This window comes from Protopterus annectens, chromosome 6.part1, assembly GCF_019279795.1.
Source record: "Protopterus annectens isolate FY-2018-M chromosome 6.part1, PAN1.0, whole genome shotgun sequence".
Taxonomy (NCBI): Eukaryota; Metazoa; Chordata; order Ceratodontiformes; family Protopteridae; genus Protopterus; species Protopterus annectens.
Genome location: NC_056738.1, coordinates 359,336,399 through 359,361,426, shown reverse-complemented (window position 1 = coordinate 359,361,426; position 25,028 = coordinate 359,336,399). Strand labels below are relative to the sequence as shown.

Sequence of the window (25,028 nt, the reverse complement as noted above, 5' to 3'; positions counted from 1 at the left end):
CGGATCACCTGTCCGCTCATGATTGGCAGTGGAGTTTTACGGTGTCGAGTTGCCAGCCCGGTGCCCAACCTTCCACTGAAGGCACACACATGCACACACTCACACCTAGGGCCAATTTGGAGTGTCCAATCCACCTACAGCATGTCTTTGGGATGTGGGAGGAAATCAGAGAACCTGGAGGAAACCCACACGACCACAGGGAGGACATGCAGACTCCGCACAGAAGGCATCCCAGCCAAGGATCGAACCAGAGAACCTCTTGCTGAGAGGCGACAATGCTAACCACTGCACCACCGTGGCCACCCCAAGGGTACCCAATTATACTGAGTAAAATTAATATTAATACAAATGACAGAGTTTGACCAATGCAGCAAGACTTTCAGGGGCAGCCGAGGTGCCAGCTCGACGTTCAACCTTCAACAAAGGCACGCCCATTTACGCATGTCTTTCAAATGCCCACCCAACCGCGGGGAAGACATGCAGACTCCACACAGAAGGCACTCCCCACACTCCAGCCGAGAATCAAATGGGAGAACCTCTTGCTGTGAGGCAATAACGCTACCGCTGCACCACCGCAGATATCATGGAAGGCAGACAGTGGATTACTAAAAACAATGCAGTGAGCACAGTTTAAGGAAAAAGTATCAATGGGATTGCTGTGGTCTGAGAAAATGAAGCTATTATAGTGGACAGCATTGTTTTAGCTGCCATAATATTTATAATTTACATAGAAATATAGCCCACAGACTGGTGTTCAAGCTGCAGACTTCACTGTTGCATACATATCTACTTGCTTGCAAGGATACTTTTATAACAAAATAAAAACATACTAAAAAGACAGTTGGGTGCACAAATACTAGCTCAGAGCTGAAAGTGGTTTAATAACTGTCTCAGGCAAGGAGAAATAAGAAAGAAAAGGGGGAGACCAAGTCTGACGTCCTTGAAGGCATGCATTTCCACTAAAGAAAACCAAGGGATATAAATAATAGGAATAGCAAGTCTAGAAGAGGTGAAGAAAATAGTTTGAGTAAGAGCAGTGTTAGTAAATGTCAGTGTCTGTTAGGAACTAGAGAGTAAACGCTGACCAGCAGGATGTCAGCGGATGAGGATTTACAGACTATAACGCTACTGACTACAAACTAGGATGCTGAAGCACCTGTGTAGAGACTAGTCACTATGCAGGCTAAAATAGATGCAGAAGACTGGACCCCCTTAAAACTTACTTAAAGAACAAGGGCAAAAGTGGTACACAGTTTGTCCTAAATAAATGGTGGGTGGATTGAGAAAACTCAGACTGGCTATTGGACGAGCCTGCTGTGTGTATGCTTTAGGGATGTTTCCAGTGAACCCCGTAACTCCCTTGCACTCTGCTAGGGAGAGAGAGAGAGAGAGAGAAGGAAGGAAACTATATAGACTAAATAAAGTATTAATAAAGCATTAATGGTCTCAGCCTTATAGCGTTTAGTCACCATGAGTTTGCAATTTTGCTTTAGTATGGGCATAGGTCTGTAGGGCATTGCCAGCAGTAGGTGTTTATCTAGTTTCAAAATAAACAGAATTGTTGCCTGTTTCAAGTTACTGAGAATGTTCCCAGATTTCAAAATATAGTTGTACAATCTGACATTGTGACTTGACAATGAGTTAAATACTTCTAGAGGCAATTCATCTACTCCCAGGCATTTGTCTTTACCCAGACTTCTTAAGTCTTTCAATATTTCTCTAAAGGAAACTGTGTTAATACTAACAGGACTACATAGTCCTGAGTCAACCATGGCAAGCTCAACTCTTTAATGTTATCCTTCTCTTCAGGCTAATCCTTGTAGCTCTGTGATCTTTTAGACATGGCAGACTATAGTATGCTTTCAGATACTCCAGAATGTTTTCAAGGGAGGATTCAGCTTGGCCTAGTTACAGATCCATTATCCTTGCAGTCAATCTGTCTCTTGTTTGATGACCTAATCTGGTGGCAACGGATTTCTGGGAGGCTGTAGTGGTCTCAAATATTTGATTCTAAGGGATCTCTGTAGTGTATTTTGTAAACACATTAGGATGATAATGTTATCATTTAACCAAGCCTGTCCCCTAGGTAAAGCTGACATATTAGCAAGTCTAAAAATAAAAATACAGTATTGAAAACTCTTATATATAGTAATCAGTAAATTTAAATGTTTCAATATATTGTCTTCAGAAGGCAATGTACCACAGAACAATTATTATTAAGAAGATATTCATATATTTCACAGCTACACAACTATCCCAACATATTCTGTCGGACAAAGTATTGCTCCTTCTAGCATTTTTGCCCTGCCGCAAACACAGCATCAAAAATATTTTCTAAGCAGCTGACATGCTACCTTGTTCCATATCTTCAGAATGAAGTTGGAACTGTGAAACAAATCTTTTGATATCCTATACAGCGCACGTAAGTACTCAAAATCCTGTGCAATAGCAACAATCTTCAAAAACTCATTTATTTCCTCTCTCAGAATATGGTTGCAAAAGACAAAACAGAACAGCAAGGCAAACACAAGGCATTCACTAATCCCTGTAGCACATCATTTTAGATAAGATAGAAAACTCAGACTCAAAATGTTTACATTGAAGAATGCCGATCGGTATTAAGACTTGCACGGTCTGGTGAACTCTCATCTTCCTCCTTATCTAAATTGAGTAAAAAACTCGCCTTTCTGAAAATTAACAAAAACAATGGTAGGGTAAGCATGTCTTCTTACAAGAAGAGCTGGGAAGGGTATTCAAAATGCTGGATTATTTTACAAACCAAGGAATTTATCAACATTAAATGCAAAGGTCTGCATATTTTCATGCCCCAAATCATTTTCATGAAATAGTCAGCTGAAGAAAGAATTTGTTCCGGTTAATACAAAGCCATACCTGGAAGTCAGTGTATCTAACTGAGCTTTCTAAAGGAAATTCTCCATTTTAGACTCACAGAGCTTCATTTTTACTGTCACCTCTAGTTTATTTTTCTACTTTAACCTGGTTGCTTGGAATAAAACAGGCTAGGTCTCTTTTGAAAACGGAAGAGTGAAGTCAGAAGGAAGAGCCAAAAAACATTGCTTGAAGAAGTCTCAAAGGCACAGAAATATAGAAATGAACTTCTGTGACAGCACAGTTAAATACATAAAATATATATTTCTTGTTGTTTAAAATGTATCTCCAAACATAAAATAATTTAAATTAACATTCAGGCTGGAGAATAAAGTACCTCAACTTTTCAACATATACTTGATGACTGTCAAGATGTTAGAAGAAAAAATAAACATTGTGCTGAAGATGAAAGCTAATATATGCTCTAGGATATGGCTCTTTTAGTTGTAGCTGTCAGAATTGTACAGTGTGCTTTATACTACAGAATGGTGACCCAGTGATCACTCTAGAGACAGCTAATAGGCAACAGAAGAAGATGGAAATCGTACAGCCATTTTTTTCTGTAGTACTGCTTAGCTGGAGGCAAACCTGAATGTCATGGGACTTACATTTCCAATGCATTAAAAGAACTTTATATATCTTAATTTGTTTATTTATTAACTGAGTCAACCATGACACCCTGACCCCATGTAGAAAATGGGAAAAAAAGGGGTTGATGAGGATGATGCTGATGAGTCAACCCATTAGGCAAACGTCTCTCTTTTCAGCAGCATACGCCCATTACATAAATACTGTGAGACATGCAGTAGAAAATGGAGACCAAAGAAATCAAACCCAGGACTATGGTATGCAGATCAATGGCATCTCACAGCCTTAATCCTTTGTCTTAAAACTGCCAAAAAAAAAAAAACAGGCTTGAGGGAAATATTTTATAGACCAATACCAATATAACTTCTATAAGTAAATATTTAAAAGACAGCTAAAAGAAAAACCTCCTGGATGACATTTACTGGATTTCTTAAATGACATTCACTTGAATTTAAGTTGTGCTTTTTTTCCAGATAAAACAAGAATTACAAATTAGTTCTGTTAGCAGGCCTGCCTTTGGGAAAAGTTCATAGATGAGGTCACCACAAAACTGAAATGGGATAATTTCTTATAAAACGTTAGTTGCATAGATAGAAATCCAATTAAGTTAAAGTATTGACCGACAACACATGGAGTGCATTAAATTGTTTCAGTCCACACACTGCCAAGTGCTGCAATCTTTAAATTGTACTAAATATTTAAAAGACCTTTCTTCTTCTTCCTCTCTTAAGACAAGCATAAATAACATTATACCAGCTTATTTATATTGCATTTTTTGTATTTGGCTGTCTGTCGTACTTATTTTATGTAACACTGAAAGTTGACAGCTAGTATTATTTCTACCAGTCTGTTTAGCTTTCCCTTCCCTTTCCTTTAGGCAATCAAGAGAAAACACATTCTGGGTTTTATCACACTACCTAGTTGAGAGTTGTCATAGTCAATGCACTTGTAACTTAACACTAAATCCATTTCACAGAATGCAAATGTGACTGTTTTTCACAGGTATCCCAAAAGAAGAAGGAAATTTCATAAAGGAAATTATGGAAAAGCCGAAAAGCACAACTAATTACTAAAACTTGTATAGTATTTATGGGACGCCATACTAAAAAACTGTCTGTCTGTCTGTCTGTCTGTTCATCAATATGAGGAAGGACTATGAGCAACTGACAGACTATATTTATCCAATATTCCTGGATTTAATTTCTTCCCTCTATTCTAGTAAGTTCTGTCATTCTGAGAAAGTCATTTATATAGACAGTGCTTTAGGGTCACCCCTGAAAAAAGGCATACGTGTATATGTATGTGTGTGGGTGTGCGAGTGTGTAAGTATACATACATACAAATACATGCAAACTACATATATATATATATATATATATATATATATATATATATATATATATATATGTTTTGTATTTATTTCTATATAATGAGAGAGAAAGAGCGACAGAGAGATAAAACCTCATTCATTCATTTTCTGATAGCATGCAATCTAGTGCAGAGCTTAAGCATATCTATATCTACTTCTATATCTAACTATCTATATAATTTCTACCCTGCGTGTGTATTTATATCTATATACAGATATACATATGTGTCCATGTACGTGAGTGTGTGTGTGTGTATGTGTATGAGCTATTTATATATTTTAATTTACAATGGTGAGGTGTGCACCTAGTCTCAAAATATTACCTGTGAGATATACTCAGCCCTTGTTATACTACAAGTCTCGTAATGTACAGATATCTGTTTTTCAAACAGTCCGTAGGAATTACTTGTAAATATAGAATATACTTTCAGTTAAAACTAGAAACAAAGCAATGAAATTATTCCATTGAGAAGTGAGTTTCTTTTGCTAGTGCTGAGTTCCAGCCTTTCTCTAAAGTCGGCTCTATAATAATCTTCCCTCCCCAGTATTTTCTCTTCTCAAAGACACAAGCATTTTGTTGACAAACATAAGCTTTAACTGAGTTACGGCAGTATTTTCAAATATGGAAAGACGTACCACACTGCCCTTTACCGTTTTGAACAGTCCCATTTTTGCTTTCAGCTTGGCCCTTGTATTAGTACATTTCAGGCCCTTCTAATTGATATTAAAGTGTTGCAACTTTTATCTGCCTCTGGTGGCAGTCTTACAAGCTGATGTATAGACAAACTCTAACCTGGAGAGCCTAAACCAAAGCAAGCTCTTCAGTAGTTTGGCAACCTGCATATGTAAACACACACACACGCACGCACACACACGCACTCGCATGCACACGCACACACACGCACACACACACACACAGACACACACAGACACACAGACGCACACAGACACACACACGCACACACGCACGCACACGCACACACACACACACACACACACACACACGCACACGCACACACACACACACGCACACACAACACTCTTATACAGATTTTAGAGGAATACTAATTCACTTACACAATGTTTTAGAATGCAGAAGACCCTTGCAAAATTCCACATAGACAACATTGGGAGAACATTTAGACTCCTCACGGAAGGCATAGCTAGAAAATGAACAGGACACCGAATCTGTGTGATACAGCAATATTAACCACTGTAATAATGTGATAATGAGACAGAACAAGAAAATTGCTTTTCCATTATATGTTCCAATGACCATAATTGTGAGAGATCAAAATGAAAGAATGTAAGTGTGATTATGGGGAAATATATACTAACTCTGAAACTGCTGTTCCTTGGAGTATACTCTCTTCTCCAAAGTGCAGCAATCTCAGAGTTAGCACAGATAAGGGATACAGTGTGTGGGGGGGGGGGGCAGAACTATACACCAGTGGTATGGGGTGTTTGGTTTTAGCAAAAAAACACATTAAATGTGGAACAGTGAAGTCTGCACTTTGATGTTGTTTTACTATGATTTTGTTAATGTTGCAGTGTTTAGAGACTCTCAGATTTCTAACAGGCTATCAAACAAATTATGTATGGTCCCTTTCTACCTCACTTTCCTTTTGTTTTACTTGGTGAGGGTTGTTGTAGAGATAACACTTGCCACAGATATAAAAAACGCTGATTCATTTATGCAGAAGAATTAGCTGAAATCTGATCAGGAGTTGCATGAACTAAATGTATTTTTCCATTAAGCAAGAAGTATAATATAAATCCTACTGACAAAGTACAGTGATATCATGCTATATAAACATAGATAGCTACATCAAAAAAGAAAAATAAACCAACAGCTACCTAGCCTTTATAACCCTAGCCATGCAACCCAAATGTATCCGATGGGATTACAGGATCATAGAATCATAGGAGATTACTAGACTATCGACCCAGAGGTCATTTTAAGCCTATCCATTTCATCCCATTGTAATACCATAGAAATACTAGTCAATACCTAAGACTGCATTTAGTGATGACTGCCTATTTCCAGGAGAGTTGTGGGGTCTATCACTGGTAAGAATTTGTAGTGCCCCATCCACTCGTTCAGCTTCCTCTTAAACAGTGTCATACAGGTGCTCTGTTTCACATGAATTGGTAGCCTGTTCCAAAGACGTGGTAGGCTCTGGGAGATAAATCTGTCCCTCCACCACATCCTATTTAAGTTGCAGGCCATATTTAGGTCCCTGGAATGTGTAGTCCTAGTCCTGTTTGATTTATGGATATGCAGCAAGTTCATTAGGTTTGGGTCTTGGATTGCTCTGTAGGCCAGGCATAAGTCTCCCTTAAGAAGTTTATACAATGTGGCATATAGTGACAGGGACTTTAGTCAGTCTGTGTAAGGCATATGGTGGAGCCCCTTGATCTTCCTTGTTAGAAACATCTAAGGTCTCTCTAATTGCTGTAGGTGCTTAGTACGGTATATGCCAAATGGGGTGTTATACTCAATTATGGGCCTGATAAATGCAGAGTATAGGGGGCTATAACTTCTTTTGGTCTTGAGGATATGCCTTTACTAATCAAGTGTGCTATGTAGAAAGCTTTCCTTACTACAGTAGACACATGTTGGTCAAAGTTAAGGTTGCAGTCAACTTGTGATCCCAGGTCCCTTACCACTTCATAGGTAATTAGGGTATTGTTGATTTGATAGTTTGAGGGGCCATTGTTTGTACCAAAGGGAGTGATGATGCATTTCTCTGCATTCAGTCTAAGACCGTGACTAATACACCAGTCATTGGTCAGAGTGAGACCTTCCTGGAGTATTCTGACATCATTTGGGGATTCAATGACTGCACCTAGTTTACAGGCATCTACAAACTTGGTCAGTCACAACTCCTTAGTTTTGATCTGAATGTCTAAGAAGCATATACCAAACAGTAGGGGGTGTAGCACTGACCCTTATGGCACCCCACTGGTAACAAGTCCGCTGGTTGATGTGTTGTCACCCACTTTGATAGTGTGTGCTCGGTTTGTGAGCCAGTTGGCAACCCATCTTACAATGAAGGGGTTTACATTCAGTTTGCTAAGTTTTGGTAATGCCTGAATGTGGGATTGTGTCGAAAACCTTTGCTAGGTTAAGGTATGCTGTGTGCACAGATTTGCCCTCGTCAATGGCCTTGGTCACATTTTTAAAGAAATCCACCAGATTTAACAGGCAGGATCTGCCCTTCATGAAGCCAGATTCACCAAATATTGTGCCTTAGCAGTGATTTTAAGGGGTGTATGCTAGTTTGGGCATCATTTAAGGGCTGCATCTGTCCATCAGAAACATTGGTGTCAGAGCAGGGGTGAATTTCCAATTTCCCAAATGGGGTTAGGGAACGGCTCTGCTTTAAGTGGATAGGAAGCCTATTTCAGAGAATGTGGATTCTCTGTGATATGTACCTATCCTTCCAACATTCCTATTTTAGTTGCAAGCAAAGTCTAACTTCTGGTGCTGTTTGTTTTAAGGATATGCAAAAGATCCATCAGAGTGGGATCCAAGGATACCTTGTATGCCAGGCAAAAATCACCTCTCAGCAGTCTGTGGGAAACAGAGTATGAAGACAGGGTGCTGATGCAATCTGCATAAGACATTGTGTCTATTCCCTGTACTCTTTTTGTAGGGAACTTCTGTGGAAATTCCAGTTGTTGAATGTGCCTAGTCAGGTACATGCATAAGGGAACATTATACCCAATGATGGGTCTGATTATGGCTGAGTACAGCAGCATAATGACTTCTCTGGACCTAGATCCATGCCTTTGCTTATAATCTGTGTGTCACAGAACAATTTTCTTACAACGTTAAACACACAGTTGAAAGCCAGGTTACTGTCTATGAGTCCCCAAATCCATGACTACTGTGTCTATTGTTGGGGTTGTTTTATCAATGAGGTAGTTTCCCTGTGTTGCTGACTTCCCAAAAGGTGCTATTATGCATTTCTTGGCATTGAGTCTTAAGCTGTAGCTTTGGCACCAGCCATTTATCTGTGATATACTTTCCTGCAAGATGTTAGCATCTTGGGGGGTTTGTATGATTGCTCCTAGCTTGCAGTTACCTGCAAACTTGATAAGCCAGAGGCCTTTGATATTAGTCTTGACTTCAAAAAGTAGATGCTAAAGAGGAGTGGACACAGTACAGAGCCCATGGGGACTCCACTAATGACTGGCCTCTTTATGGAGGTGGTCTCTCTCCAATCCTAACTTCCTGGGTCATGTCCATGAGCCAGCTGGCTATCCTACAAGCTACATAGGAAGCTGGCTATCCAGTGAGTTACACAGATAAATGAATAATAAAAACATAAACAAATAAATAATAAAAATAGAAATCACTGAGCACATGTCTCATTTAGGAATATTCATGCACATATTACATTATTTTTCTCTGGAAAGCAAAACAAATAGCAGGGGGAGGGAAATGGACACCGAAAGGAGTGTTTTAGAACAACCTGAAGTAAAAAAAAATCCTTTATCCAAAAGAAAATTTAAGAAGTCCTTAATAATTAAAACTGGAAATAAATAACCACTCAAAGTTTGAGAAAACACAATTGAAAGTTATGAAGCTGTGCAAATAAAGGAGACTAAGAATCTGTACCACAGATCACATTACTGTTACTGAGAGGCAAGAACAAAGCAATTTTATTATGAGAACTTCAAAAATGAATTTAAAAATGCAGACTGAATTTCTTGGGAGGTATTCAGGAATAGTTAGCAGTTCTGCAAATCTCTAAGTATTTCAGGCTGGTGTTGTCACTTAATAGTTTCAAGGAATGCAGAAGCTAGTTATGCATCTTAAATACATGCTTTTGCACTTAAGAGCAAAAATGTGTATTCAGGATGAAGATCCAGCCACATTCAGTGAAACTGCGTGAAAAAAACACTCCAGCTTCTGGTACTTAGTGCTTCACACAAGTGCTACTAAATGTCTTTCAAGTCTGCCCCCTTATGAAAATGAACAGATCTGTGTTTGTTTGTTTTTTTTTTTTGTGTGTGTCTTTCGGCTTTTCCCGGTTAGGGGTCGCCACAGCGGAACTCCGGTCCGCTAATGATTGGCAGTAGATTTTTACATGCTGGCTTGCAGGGCCTAACGCACAACCTTCAACAAAGGAAGGCCCATTCACGCATGTCGACACACAGAAAACGCTCTAACTTAGAATCGAACGGGCAACGTCTAACTGTGAGGCGACAACTGTTTACAGTTGACATTTATAAGCTTTATGATTTGGACTGCCTTGAAAATGCATCATATCCTTGAGATGAAAAAAAGAAATTATGATATTTCTTATGTGACTGTTTCCTGGAGAGTCTGATTCAATTAAATGGATATGGTTCATTTTAGCCATAAAAAGTAGTGTGTTCCTTAAGAGTAGATGAAAAACATTTTAACTGAAACATTTAAGCCAGCAGCAGTGGTACCTTAAGACATTTTAAATTAAATGAAAACTGCATAATACCATATTTCCTCCCACACCCATAAACTCAATGCATACTACTTTAATTGCATAAATTTAGAAAAAAGGACATTCTATTGTTAAAAAAAAACCAAACCTTGTTTTCTTCACACAGTCTTAGATATTGCAGTATAGCACATGCTACAAAGTAACCTCTGACATACTGAAACACTGAAAACGCATCAAGAGAAACTGATTTAACATAAATGAAAGTTTTTAGTGTACATGTAGTTAAAAATCACTTTGACATGTAGCAATGTGAGAGTGGTGTATATATATATATATATATATGTATATATATATATATATATATATATATATATATATATATATATATATTTCTTTAAGAGAAGTAATGCGACTAGGAGTGGTGTGTCATGTGATCTTTTGCCTCGAGTCATTCTGTAGCAGAGTTTCATAGTGTGAAGACAGAAATGGGGATGTGAGTTTTTTTCTTCACTGTAGTTGATAGTTTGTAGCCTTTATTTATATACAGATACAAAAGCCTCTTCATCAAACCCTGTTACTACTCCAGACAGATCATGGGCTACAGTTCCTGTCGCTACTACAATAACAGCTGAGCATACCTTGTTATCCACAGTTACTGGAAGTGCATGCATCTCTCCTGTTCCAGTATGTCGGCCATACAGCTCAACCAATGCCTGTATGATGTTTCTGTCCAGAAAAATGTGGTCTAGTAGCTCTTGATCTGTAAGGCTGTGAGATGTTAATCTCTGCTGATACCACTTTTGTTGGTGTGTGTGTCCAAATCCCATACATGGGAGAACACTGACTAAACTCAGTAGATGCTGCTATACTACTGTCACCACTGTTCCTGGCATTGCCACTCTTGCAGTTCTGAAATTTTCAGAGTGCTTTTTGCCTTTATACTCAGAAGGAACTATCTGCACAACATCGCATCTAATGAGAATGACTCGCAGCCCGCTTTCTCCATCCTCATTTGTCATATATGATGCAGTCATTAGACTGTGTTTCCTCATTTACATTATACAAACATTTGCAGAACTCTTTTTCTGTGCCTTTCAGGTGCTTGTCTTATAGTGTTACATGATTCTAGGAATTGTACCTAACTGTACATTGTTGACTTTGGTACAACAGTGTGCTATGGTGGAACTTAGTCATAATAGAAAGTTGGACAAAATGTACTAAGCTACTACTCCTAAACTACTTCCATATCTGTTTCTCACCCCGTTTGAAATTTCAGCTTCTCCAGGAAGACAGAGTACAGATACAGATAAATAACTGCAACCAAGGATACAAGGCAGTTGCGGTCCTTCTTAAAATTGATTTACTAAGCTACTACTCCTAAACAACTTTGATATCTACTTCCCACCTGTTTGAAATTTCAACTTACTCCAAGAAAAGTATAGATACAGACCAAAAACAGCAACTGAGGATACTTAAAGCAATCACAGTCCTTAAAATTGAACTATGTTCCTAATATAATTTTTATTTACTGTCTGTTGTAAAATATAAGTCATAACTCTGGTACCAAATACCTCTCTTCACCTATTAAATGTAAGCTTGGCTTGCACATGGTAATGGGTTTCAAACTAATTACAATCCTAAGTAGCAATTCAGGTCTTTTGAGCATACTTTCTTATTTGTTCCACACCCCCATTCACAAAATTGTACTTTTAAAGACTGCTACAGACTAACACTTTCATCTTCAGAAAGTCTTGTTAACACCAATATCTCCCTTCATATTATACCTTTTACTCTATTTTTAAAGTTAGAAACTAAACAATTCTTAAAGGCAGATGGTGCGCTCATCTCAAAAGACAATCACACTATATTTCACTTTTTGGCTACATCTCATAAACATAAAATGTAATTCCGTCCTTATTAAACAACATTTTTGGATTTTCTTTAAAAAGAAAAAAATGCATTCCTTTTTTTCCCACTGCTGCTCTATACACTGCAACATGAAATAAGAAACTAGAAGAACATTGATTGTTTATTTTTACTTACTTGTGGCTTGGTGCAACCCACTCTGTTTGTTCTCACTCCACTTGGGATCATGCTACTCTCCTACCCTACCCCCAATTCTCACGCTCCACTTTCTCTGCATTCATACTTCACATTTTTCCACCCCTAGTTTATTTTAGGGGTCTATATTATAAGAACGAATGTTTACTTACCCAAATACCTAAATGCGCACACATATTCCGAGAACCATAAATGCACTGAACACCCTAAACCACAAAATTCAAAAAGTCGAACCATCATAGTGGTCTCACCCCACCGCCCACTACATACTACCTACACAAACACTAGCCAAAACCCTACTTCTAACCCTAAACTAAACCCTACTTCTAACCTTACACTAAATCTTGCATATACCACCATGTATGCACTTAACTTAACCCACACCTAACCCTAAGGTCCGTAACTATCGCACACTTACCTTAAAAAGCTATACTCAAACAAACTAAATAATCCACACACATACACTTAACAAAACCCTACTTCTAACCCTACACTAAATCTAACATACATTACCATCTATGCACTCACCTTAACCCGCACCCTAACAAAAGGGAGATTTTGGAGTGATTAAGTATCATTTTTCTGCATTTTCTTGCTGCCTTTAGCTAATTCCGCCTAAAACACCGATTTTCTAGAGTTTCTGTGACTTAAAAAGCTTGTTTCAGCTACACTGTTTGCGTCTTTCGGCTTTTCCCGGTTAGGGTTGCCACAGCGGAACTCCGGTCCGCTAATGATTGGCAGTTGATTTTTACGCACCGGCTTGCCAGGCCTGACGCACAACCTTCAACGAAGGTACGTCCATTCAAGCATGTCTCCAAGCAGAAGACGCTCTAGCTGAGAATCTAACCGGATAGCGTCTTACTGTGAGGCGACAACGCTAGCTACATATTGTACTTATTTTACTGGCTGCACTTTAATAAAGTCGTTTTTGTGTTTAAATTACCTGTTTAACTGTTGTAGGCTACACACTCAAGTGTGATAGCCATTTCTGTGCATTTAAAGTGTTTTTTTGATTGTATCTGCTTTATTTTCTGAAAAAAAAATATATATATATATATATATATATATACACTTGTTTTCCTGCCTTTCTAAGCTAGTATAGTCCAGTTTTCAGGTTAGTGCTGAATTCAGGGCTGTGTTACAGTTTTTTGTGTTTTCCCATACCTTACTTGGATAGAAGGAAGTTTCTCTGTTCACTGTGAGAAAGGGAGCTTTGAGCAGCCTATCTGTCCCTGGAGGAGTGGTTTCAGCCCAGAAATTAGTAGTTTATTGGCCATTTTGAGCTAATTTCTATCTCTTGCATTTCCCTGCTATTTGCGCACTGGGTAGTGCTGGTTAGCTAGGGTATAACTAATCCCAGTTCCACAAAGTCTACTCTTCAAATTTTCCCTTGGAACTAGACAAACTTTCAACTTAAGCACTCAAACCATTCACTTCTCATCCCGGCACTTGCTCAAAACTCATAGCAAGCACTAATAAACCTTAGCACTAGACCCCCCCCCCCATACTGTAGAGAAGGACAAGGCTCTCTATTCGACCTTACCTGCCAGTCAGTAAAACAGTTCACTGTACCTATCCAGGCATGTCCAAAGGGCAGTTTCAGGTGTACTCTCCGGTCCAACTGGTGAATCTGGGCATTTTGAGGCAATGTTACAATTGTCTCATGTACACAGACAACCTTTCCTCCTTCCACCAAACACTAATACATGCGAGAGATGCAATTATACAGCCAAACTAGAGGCTAAGCTCTCTCAACCTAAGACTGGACCAGGCAGTCAAGAGGAGAAGGGAATTAATTGCATCACACCACCAGTCTCACATAGACCTATGAAACCAGCACCGGAAAAAAACACACATAAATACATGAAAACATACTCAAAGGCTCTAAATAAAAATCTGCAAAAGCAACAGAGATCTCCAAAGCAGACATCCAAGCAACCTCCACCCCCCCAACACAAACCATGAAACACATACTTCACAAAACCAGTGTGCTACACAATCACAGCCCTTAAGGCAAAATAACATACCCAACACACTAGTAATAGGTGACTCTGTAGTCAGGCACATTGACGTCTCACTCACTAGGCTGAACAAGGAGAAGGTTACTGTTAGCTGCCTGTCAGGTGCCAGGATCCGCCACATAACATAAGCACTCAGGTCACTCCAGAACAAGTACAAATATGACTCTGTCATTGTCCATGTTGGTGTGAATGACCTGATCCGTACCTCACTGGACTACATGAAAAGAAACATGGAGGAGCTCTCTGATCACGTAACCCAGGCCAGTATGACCCTGACCCTGAGTAGCATCCTGCCCTCACCAAGAATAATACCACAGTATAGAGAAAAAAATATCAATTTTAACAACTGGCTAAGCTTCTGGTGTCATTCAAAGGGGATCCAATGTCTGTCAGCCTGGGATGACATGCTCGACAAGCCACGCTGCTTCACTAGAGATGGCTTGCACCTGTCACCCTTAGGCTTTCAAATACTGGCCAAGGCTCTTGCCACCCCCATAGTGCCTTTCTTAGGCAAGGCTCGAAAGACAAACCCACCGCTGTAAATAGCACAAGTAACAAAAAATTGAGGGTAATGCTACTCAATACCAGAAGTCTAAACCTCAAAATGCATGCACTCGAGGCACTCCTCAGTATGGAGAAAATCAATATATGTGCAGTAACAGAGACCTGGTTTAAGGCTCCAGAGAGCGCCCCAGCACTACCAGGTTACAACTCATACCATACATTTCGGCCACAAAACCCGGACCAAAATACAAAAGGCGGGGGAGTATCCATATTCATCAAGGATACCTACACCTCCAGGTTAGTGGCACAGCACGATGCTTCAGAGATCATCCACGTGCAACTAACAATGGGCAAAACTGCTTTTCAATTTCCCAAACATTAACTGGGAGAACTACTCAAGTACAAACTCCCTTGCTCAACATTTCCTAGAATTTATAAACTAAAACGCCCTGGATCAACTGGTCAACACCCTCACCAGAGGTGACAACATATTGGACCTGGTCATCACCAACATGGGCGACCGGTGTTCCACACCGGAGGTCAACCCCTCGCTGGTTAGATCTGACCATAAACAAATCACTCTGGATATCCACATTCCGCCACCACCCCTGGTTATAGAAACCACTGTGAAAAACTTTTCAAAAGCAAACTTCACATTACTTAAGACCGAGGTGGGAAGTTTCAAAGCCCCTATGCTAAAGGATAACACTGTCCAAGCTGCAAAATCCTTTACTAATGCACTCTACGGGTACTCACAAGAATGCATGGATTGTGCTATCCCAAACAAAACCAAGACTCACTCCTCCAAGAAAAGGAAACCAGTCTGGTGGACCCCTGCCATAAACAAGCTATACAATAGAAGGAGGAAACTAGTACAGAAAGGAGTAAAATCCCAAGAAAGGAAGACATCCCTGACCAGTATCAGCAAGAAACTACATTCCCTCATAAAATCATCCAAGGCTAGCTTCGAAAGAAAAGTTGCCATGGACTCCAAAGACAACCACAAGACATTCTTTAGCTATGTCAAGAATCTAAGTGGAAATTCTCAGATCTGCTCAGAGTTAGTGCAGAATGACACAAAATACACTGAACCGACCGATATAGCCAACATCCTGGCAGACAGGTTCAGTGAAAATCTCACCACCCTCTCACCCTTAAAAGGGTGAGAAGAATGTAGTGCCCCTGAAATCACAGAAACTCAGGTTAAAACAGCCCTTTCCAAAGCCTAAAACAGCATCAATGGGACCGGATGGTGTCTCAGGCTGTGTCCTACATGAGCTCAAAGATGAACTAACCCCTCACCTAAACACACTGTTTAAACTCAGCCTCTCCACAGGCTACATGACCACAAAGTGGCACACAACAATGGTTATTCCACTCCACAAAGGTGGAGCCACAATGGACCCTGGGAACTATCGCCCTATAAGCCTGATTAGCTTGGTCTGCAAAGCTATGGAGCACATCATCATGGATCTCATTAACAGAGACATTGGAAACCTCCAAACACTGGACCCTACCCAGTTCGGCTTTGTTAAGGGCTGATCATGCCTCCTAAACCTGGTGGACTTCTTTGACACAGTTACCAGGGCTATAGACGAGGGAAAGGTGGTCCACACAGTCAGATACCTGGTGTCAAAACCATGGCCTCAAGCTAAATGCCAAAAAGTACATAGTCATCCCCTTTGGAAAAAGCAAAGTACCCACAAACTACCACATAGGTGGTAGTCCCCTAAATATGAAATACGTAATAAGGGATCTGGGGACCCAAGTAGATAGTAACCGCTCCTTTAATAATCACATTGCCAAAGTGGTTAGAAAATCCTTCTATGTGGCCCACCTAATCACAAAAGGGTTTGCATCCAGATTGAAAGAGGTCATTGGGCCCCTCTACGCATCACTCATCAGACCCACCATAGAGTACAATGCCCCATTTGGGATGTACCTTACAAGACACCTGCAACAACTGGAAAGACCACAGAAGTACCTCACCAAGAGAATCACTGGCCTCAAGCAGATGCCCTATGCAGCTCGACTGAAGAAACTCCAGCTGTACTCTGTTGCATACCGCCTACTCAAAGGTGATCTCTGCCTGACATACAAGGCCATGTCCAATCTAGAATTGATGGACATGCTCCACCTAAAGAAAACTATATCCCCTCAAGCCACATGTTCCAGGGATCTAAACATCACCACAACAATAAATAGGACGTGCTGGAGGGATAGATTCCTGTCCCAGAGACTTCCCATGTTCTGGAACAAGATTCCAATCTACATTAGGCAGAGCTTCTCACTAACCCTCTTCAAGAGAAACCTTGACGAGTGGATGGGAAACAGAAAGTTTACCCCAGGGATCACTTCAATGGCTCTGCTGGACAGAGGCACAGGGAACTAATCTAAGGGGGCGGCGAAAGCCGACACATTCCGGCTAGGCTTATAAATGTCTTCAGGCAGATAGCCTAGTACCTACCTATGAACCTAGGAACCTATAACCCTAAGGTCCATAACTATCACACACTTACCTTACAGAGCTATACCGCAGAAGGGCCAACCATGACAATTTGACGTTTCTGATTTCTCGCTTATGGACGATCAATGTTTTTGATGTTCGATGAAGACGTGTCGGCGTTTAGGTATTTGGGTAAGTAAACGTTCATTCTTTTAATATAGACCCCTTTTTAGCCAACTCATAGACACAACTCCCACTACACTTGCAAATACCCCTTCCCAATCTTCAAATTTCCCTCTTTCTGACTAGCCTCCTCTCTTAAACTCTCTATATACATTACTATAATTATGACTTACCCCTTGCAAACTATCTTATTATTTACAACCATTACACTTTCTCTTTCTATCCTCTCACACATGATTTTCTTCATCAAAAATATCTCCTAATCAAAATAAAAGTACTGTCACAACCTCTTCAGGCACTTTGATTGATTGCTCTAGTTACTCCAACATCTCTCCTAGCTTATTTAACACTACTATCCTTAACACTGTAAAAATTAAACTTTCTTCACACTAATTATAGCATCCTCAAGCTAAAGTTTTAGACTAGAGTAAAATGTAATTCAGTCCTAATTAAACACTTTTACACATCATTCTCACTCACCCCCACCCCCGAGACATACACCCTAACCCAGGTCCATTTCATGCACATAAAAATTATATCCCAGACCAGACCAAAAGACTAAACTTTGTCACAATTAATTATAGAAGTATCTGCAATAAAACAGCAAAATTTCAAGCCTGGATAGCACAATACAACCCTGACATCCTTCCTGATACAGAAACATGGCTTAAGCCTAATGTACAAAACACTAAAATATTACCTCCAAGCTACAATGTTATCAGGGCAGACATAACTTACAAAAAGGTGGAGGTATTGCATTATTTTACCCTAACCATCTAAATCTCACCACTTGCACAAATCATATCCCAAAATTTGGCAGTGCAGAACTCCCTATGACCTTCTTAAAACTCAATCTCACAAAATATCTGTGCATAGTACTAATATATATTTCAGCAGGTCAAAACATCCCTGTAATAAAGGGCATCCTATCTTCGTTATCTACTACAATCGCCAATGAAACCATCATCTTTTGCGATGTTAACATTAACTGGATAAACCGTACATCATTCTTCCTGACTGATAGCATAAATCTCTGTTGTTTCTCATAGCTCATTTCAACAACAGCTATACATGATAAAAAGTACACATAAGGCTCTATACTAGATTAGATCATTGTCTCTGACCTGAATAAATGTATTCTCTATGGCACCCTCTCAACCAGTCTAAGTGACCACCTTCCAGCTTACACTCACAGAAGTACTAACCATATTTCAAATGGACATAACTATAAATCAACCTGTAATTTAACCAATTTAAACCGATACGCTTTTCTTAATACTTTACAGTCTATCAGCTGGTCCTCCCTGTTGACACTACTTCTTGATGATGCTGTAACCCACTTTAATAACACATTTCTTAACACTCTTAACACCCCAGCTCCCCTTTGATCTAAAAGAATAAAAGTCAGCCATGCTCCATGGTTAACTAAACTAACTAAACAGCTAGTGTTACATAGGAATAAAGCATGGAAAACATGGTTAAACACAAAAATCTTTACAAATCTATAAAACTTTGGACACCTCCGCAACCAGGTAAAAAAACAAGCCATTGCTGACAAAAAAGTACTATACCAACCTTCAAAAACCTTCACACGTCTACAAATTTTAGATAACTATGCAACCAGGTAAAAAAAAAAAGTCATTGCTGACAAAAAAAAATGTATACCAACCTCCGAGCTGCCAATATACACAACCCCCCAAAAATTCTGGTCAACATTAAATTCACTGCTCAACTCAGGAAAGAATAGTATCCCAAACCTCTATCCCAAAAGAAAAACATCACTACAGACTGCCACTATATTCAATAAATACTTCTTTGACAGCATAGCCACCCTTACCAAAACCAGCTCTAAGCTCCACAAAGCCTCAAGTCAGAACTCCCTAATATTATTCCCACAGCCCCCCCAAACAAATACTCTAATACTTATCCCATCCCTCCTGAAGGTGTTTATACCCTTCACTCCTGCATAAGTATTCAAATATATGCTTCACAACCAGTCTCTGTAACATACATATAAAAACTATTACATAATCTAAAACCTTGCTCCAGCACTACAGATAAACTTCCAGCAGAATATCTCAAAAGTGCCACAGATGTCATAGCTTATTCACTTAGTATTCTTTTCTTCAAACACCTGTAGAGAATTATCACTTGTGACACAGAAAATGTAACATTCATATAAAAGTAATCAAACCATATTAACAAAACAAACATTATACTTCACATATATTGCTATATATCATATAACCTAAGCAATATTATATATTTTTTTTCAGTTCCTGCCTTTTTTTAAACAAGAAACATCTTTATTAAACCATCACTTAGTACATAGGTAATCATACATTTATATAAATGACAACAAACAACACCAACACAATCCTAGTCTCAAGCATTTTACATCACAATCCATACTAACACACTCCCACTTGCAGACATTATGTATCACTTATAATCTACCTAATCTTTCTCAATCAAACATTATATAACTCATTTAAGTCCTGTTGCCTTTTAGACTCCGTTCCTCCCTTGTATGTATTGTTCTCACATTGGCACTTTTTTGTATATAGTTTGCTACTACCGTTTTCTAAAAATCTCATTTCCAGTTGTTTTATCTCTGTTACTATATTCACTGCTTCCAAGTATAGTGGGTTTAAATTTTGTTTTCCATTTTCTAGTAATGGCTTTTTTGGCAGCCACCTTTATTAGACACAGCAAAGCCTTACCATGTCTAGGCAATTCCGATTTTGTATCACAGCTCAGAAAAATCATCTCCCTCGTCAGACCAATCTGCCCACGCAGCATCTCCGACAGTGCATCCCACCAGGAATCCTTGAAGTCCACCAACTCACCTCACTTCCAGAAAATATATTTCCAGTTACCTCTTTCTTCCCCTTCAAAACTCCATTTACTGTCTGCCTGAGGAAAAATTCTCTGGAGTCTACTTGGGGTATAAAAATATCTATGTAAACATTTCCAGGCAAAAATCCTAAATCTTCTAGATTTTGTTGCATATTTGGGAGACATGCATATATCCTCCCATTGTTTCATTGTGAATTGCTTATCTAATCTCTCTTCCCAATCCTTTCTAACCTCCCCTGATTGACTCTTATAGTTATCATGCAATATTTTATATGCTCTACTAATTATTCCTTTTTTAATGGCAGCTTCTGTTCCACATTCTAATTCACTTAGTATTTTTATTAATAGATCAATTACAGATCAATTACAGAAGCTTACATCCCAGCAATATAGAAAAAGTCTTTTATTATTCCCTTACACAAAGGAGATATCTCTAATGAAGTATTAAACCTACTGCCATTCTATCCCCTCTCTCGAAAATATCAGAGAAATGTGTCCATCAAAAACTGCTCAATCATCTTCTCCAAAAGGCCCTTCTTATCTCCACACAGCATGACTCTGACCAGCCCATAGCACCACCGCTGCACTTCTTTCTTTTCCTAAGACTGTAAATAGTGTTAGAGACTTGAGCAAAATTGTTTCATCATTATTCACTGCCCTCTCAAAAGCTTTTATACAGTCTCCTACTGTAAACGTCTGCACCGGCTCTTTAACCTAGGTCTATCCTCCTCCTCTACTAATTGGTTAACTAGTTACCTAACCAATAGACAACAAGCAGTAAAATGGTAATGCTCCCTGTCACCCTACCTACTGACCATCACCGGCATCCCCCAAGTTTCCATCCCAGGTCCCCATGTCTTTAATATATATATATATATATATATATATTTATCAACAATCTTTATGTTGCTTCCTGACAAAGCACTTTAACTAGGCAGATAACTCCACCATTATTTGTACCTCAAACAACCCATCTCACTGACAGCAAATAACACAAGAAGCATTTTATGTATCCAATTTTAAAAATAACTGTCTAAATAATACAGAAGTAGAAGTTGTTACAAGTGCAAAATTTGTCGGTGTGACAATATATGAAAACCTAAAATTTGATCTCCATATTCATAGTAATATTGAAAAAACATATTAAAAACTGGGGATGCTCTGTAGACATAAGCCCTACCTTAGTATTTTTACAGGAAATATACTAGCCAAGACCCACCATTCACCCTCACTTCTATACAGCACTCCAATCCTTACCAACCTACAAAGCTCATTACAAATAAAACTCGAATCCTGCTATAATAAAATAGCTAAACTTGCCACTTCCTCTACACATCACTCCCAATGCTGCATTCCCCTTCAGTCATGTAAATGGCTTGAACTACCACAACACCTTATCTATATGCAAATAACAATTGCCCATACCACTGTCTGAACTCACTGCCTGTCCTGCTATAGCCTCACTTCTTCAACCTATGGTCCCACAAGATCATTATAATCAGAAGATAAACAACTACTCCTACTATATAAACCTAACAAATCTGACGGTAAATGCTTACACCTCTTGGTTGCTAAAGCTTGGAAAAACTTTCCCACTTATATCAGATCAATCTCTAACCTTTCTTTATTCAAACATAAATTATAGGAATTCCTCAGCAAAAAATGGACCTGCTCCTGCTCCAAACCTGATTAAGAAAACGTGACACTTTTCTTACTTCTCCCACTCTTCTCTCTACCTTATATCACCGTCGTATTATTGCTGTCGCAACTATCCTCCTTCCAAATATAATATCTAGCTATCTCTGCCTATCTAATTAAACTTTCTTTCCACTTCCTAATTATACTATCAACAGTCATCCAAGATCTCTCTTTCTTTATTTTAGCATATATTTTGTAATGATTGTTCAACTTTACTTTTGTACTAATGGAGCTTTTCTCCCAAGGCCTTTGCTGAAAATGGAACCATTTGTATCCAGTTGGACTTTCCTGGTAAAGGAATGTCAATAAATAAATAATACTTCATAATTTGAATATAAAATACACTTAAATGAATGGCTTTCCTTTATGTGTAGTGTGTTTTATTGATTTAAAGTTGTGTGTTCTTAGTTATTTTTGTGGTTTGACATATACAACATATGCCAAAATAAATAACATCAGACACAGACAAGCCAATGTGATGTAGGACCCACTGCCTCACCATAATTCACCCATGGTTGTGTCAGTACCCTACCTGATGAAGCATTTAGAAGCCTGATCTCAAGGAGGGAAAAGGAAAAACACTAAACCTAAAGAGAAAAATGTAAATCCCCCCCCTTCCCATGTTTGAAAAATGAGTTATATAAGAAGTAGCCAGTCTGAGACAACTAATCATCACATTGCATTCTGAAGTGCTGCATATAAAACCTGGCCAGGAGCTGTGATAATTATATCTGATCTTAAGGCAAGAATGACCTCCGCTGATATAAAGATTGGCAAGACAGGTTTATAAATCTGATTGTGAAGCTTATAACTATCTGGACTTCAAGAGGGTTGGCTGCCATAATCTCATGTTGAGCTTTATTTTCCATATACACAGACATGCATTCATACATGCACGCACGCACACACACACACACACACACACACACACACACACACACACACACACAAATATATAACCAAACTGGATAAGACATTTCCTTACAACACTGTGATGTTTTTAAAAAGTAATTGTACCTTTTCAAGTTTACATAGATGGGTTATTCTAAGGCTATGCACATCACTGTATTCACTAATGTGTTATGTGTAGGACTACAGGGGTTTGAAATTGTGCAATCATCTTGTAGGAGTGACTAAGCTTGCCCTTTAGTATTAGGTTGGCCTCAGAATATGCTTTCTTAAGTTCGATAAAAACATACCGGTCAAAGTTTAAACCGATGTGTGTCATTATCCCAAGTTCTTTAAATATAGTGACAGTTCCTATGTGTTTTGATAATTTATTATGTGGATAGAATTTCTTTCTTTGTCAAGTTTCACAGTGTCGCACCTACTGACAGTTAAAGGTGAGGTCATTAGTACTGCATGAGGTATGTACTTTTCAGAGTCCGTATCACAGAACTTGTAATAATTATGTCTCCCATTTTACAGTCATTGGTAGATTTAGTAATCCATAGTCCATTCATCACATAAATGCCTGAAAACAGGAGTTAAAAAGAAAACCAAATGTCGAAGAATGGCAGGTACTCCACAACAATCAAAGCAAACCACTAGATATGTGTTAAAATGTACTCTTTATTCCACAAAGTAAGTGCTTTTGCTTCTCCAAGGATGCTTCTTCAGACTTAAAACAGTAATAAAGCACTCCAAGTCCATTTAAATATGGCATCATTTCAAAAAAATACAATCAAATGCCTATTAAAATACATTTGATAGAAATTCTTAAAGTCACAATTCTACTATAATGCTGCTCTATAAGCACATCATCATATAAGTAACATATAGTAATAAAAATGTATACACATATATATATATATTTTTATTACTATATATTTTTATTACTATATGTTACTTATATGATGATGTGCTTATAGAGCAGCATTATAGTCGAATTATGACTTTAAGAATTTCTATCACATGTATTTTAATAGGCATTTGATTGTTTTTTTTGAAATGATGCCATATTTAAATGGACTTGGAGTGCTTTATTACTGTTTTAAGTCTGAAGAAGTGTCCTTGGAGATGCAAAAGTGCTTACTTTGTGGAATAAACAGTACATTTTAACACATATCTAGTGGTTTGCTTCGATTGTTGTGGAGTACCTGCCATTCTTCTACATTTGGTTTTGGACTGTTTTTGCTTCGAGGTACCTTACCCTTGTGGTGTTTTCTCTTTTTTCTGTGCATTTGGAATTCATTGGTTACACCCGGGGACATGACAGAAGAAACCCGATTACAATCAATTGGAACTGTTAATATTAATGTGAACACTGGAAGGTTTAAGCAACTTCTGTTAACAGAAGGCAATCCGCTTTTACGGTTATCATACTTAGAATTAGCCAACACAGCAATGAGACATGATGGTGAGACTGTTAAAATCAATGTTCTACAGTTAATGAGGAAGCTAGAAGATGTTTTAACAAAGATTAAAAATGTTCAATGGCAAAAAAAGCATATGGAGGCTTGTATCTCCTTTAAAATAGTTCTGAGGGGTCTCCGCATTTTTAAAATGCCAACATTTGGCTCTACATATCCTCTGCTGCTTTCCAAGTGGCAGAGACTCAATTTAGAGACAAGTTGCAGCTATATGAAGCTTCTGATAGAACAATATGATCTAATAGAGGAGGAACTTAGCATAGAAGCTAATGACTTGGAACATGAGCTAAGCCTCCTGGTAACACATACTCAAAGGGAAGAGTTTTTAACTGAATTAACTTCTTCCTTAACATCGTTGGACAACAGATTGATGCAAGCTAAAAAGAAAAAGTTAGAGAGAGACTGTCTCGATTTCAGTAGGGGGAACATCTTCTCTTGGCCGAGAGAACCCACCCGGACCAGAGATACGGTTCCCCCACTTAATACATTACAGATACCAGCAGAGCGCTCTATTTCCCCCTCCCAGTTCCGCAACAGCGACACCACTTCTGCCCAGAGGAGGAGAGAGGCAGCAAGAAGGAGAGGCGTCCTTGACGGTTGATACAG

General features: G+C 38.8%; 1 protein-coding gene across 1 annotated transcript in view; it reads right to left on the bottom strand.

Moving 5' to 3' along the window:
* The window catches only part of PPP2R5B (protein phosphatase 2 regulatory subunit B'beta), a 1,711,411-nt gene that overhangs the window by 1,393,890 nt on the left and 292,493 nt on the right, over positions 1 to 25,028 (bottom strand). The window lies entirely within an intron of this gene.